This window comes from Orycteropus afer, unplaced genomic scaffold (genome assembly GCF_000298275.1).
Source record: "Orycteropus afer afer isolate SDZICR_OR568_19922 unplaced genomic scaffold, OryAfe1.0 scaffold00419, whole genome shotgun sequence".
NCBI lineage: Eukaryota > Metazoa > Chordata > Mammalia > Tubulidentata > Orycteropodidae > Orycteropus > Orycteropus afer.
The window spans coordinates 2761782-2763288 of NW_006922006.1; the positions used below are offsets into that span (position 1 = coordinate 2761782).

The window sequence follows — 1507 nt, forward strand, 5'->3', positions numbered from 1 at the left end:
ACTAAACCAAACCAAATCTCATAGGGTTGCCAAGGCTGTAAGTCTTTACTGAAGCAGACTGTGTCTTCTTTCTCCCATGGAACTGGTGGTAGATTTGAACCATCACCCTTTTGGTTAGGAGCTAAATGCTTTAACCACAGTGCTACCAGAGGTCCTATGTAAGCACAAGCAATTTTCTGGAAAAACACAAAGGACCCAAATACTTGAAGAGTTATCAGAACATTCTTTCAGACTTTATTTTTTGTGTTCTTTGCATGATCTCCAATCACCCTAAGTGTGATCAGAAGAGAAACCTATTCAGATCACTCTCTCCTCAAAAGGAAGAAAATTTAGATTAAAAATAGAAGGTGACACACACTATCTTAGGTGCATAATAACCATGGCTATTATAATAATATGGCTCTTAGAACCATAGCATACAACTGGATTCCAGCTATGCAGAAAGGAGGAACGTCCAGGTGAGCACAAACACATCTCACTGATAGCAATGTGTGGTATTAGTTGGTTTGTTTCATTATCTCAGATAACAAATTATGACAAGAGGGGGTCATAGGATATCTTAATTTATGATCTATTCATTCATCCTTTCACAGAAAGACACTCTTGGAGCCTGAAATCAATGGAAGAGAAAAATTTCACCAATGTGAAGGAGTTCATCATTTTAGGGTTCACAGCAATTTTGAGGTTACAGAGAGAGCTCTGTTTGCCTAAGGCATTTGGCTGATAACCGGAAGGCTGGTGGTTCAAACCTACCAGCCACTCCTCGGAAGGAAGATTGTGCAATCCACGTTCGTAGAGATACCACCTCAGAAACCCAAGGAGTGGTCGCTATGAATTGGGATTGACTCGACAGCAGTGAGTTCCTCGTTTATATCATCATTATTTTAGGGAACATTACCCAGAGTTTCTGATCTGTGGTGACTTACAGCTCCATACACCCAAGTATTTTTTTCATTGGGAACCTCTCATTCCTGAGTCTCTAGTATTCTTCTGTCTATGACCCCAAGATCCTAGTTTCCTGCATCTCTGAGGACAATAGCATCTCCTTTGCTGGCTGCTGGCTGATTTCTTCTCTTCTGGATTGGTGTGTAGTGAGTGTTACCTGTTAGCCACCATGGCTTATGAATGCTATGTGGATATTTCCAACCTCCTGCTGTATCCACAAGATTAGGCACCATTCTTGTTTCAGCTTTATACCAAGGTGGCTTAATGAACTCAACTATTATCACCAGTGAAATATTTATCTCCAACTTTTGTGGCAACAATATTGTTGAAGATTTCTCCAATGATATTCCCCTGTTTGTGAAGTTGGCATGTGATGTGAAGAAGAGTTATCAGGCTATACTATAGTTCATACTTACCTCCGACGTAATTTCTGCCCCATACTCATTCTTGCCTCCTACCTCTTCATCATTGCTGCCATTCTGAAGATTCACTCTACTCAAGGCCACCTCAAGGCCTTCTCCACTTGTGGCTGTCACCTGACAGTGGTCACCTTGTACTGTGT

General features: G+C 41.2%; 1 pseudogene; it reads left to right on the plus strand.

The window, feature by feature from the left end:
• Window positions 1-396: 396 nt before the first annotated feature.
• Window positions 397-1507, plus strand: part of LOC103208237 — a 14261-nt pseudogene continuing 13150 nt past the window's right edge.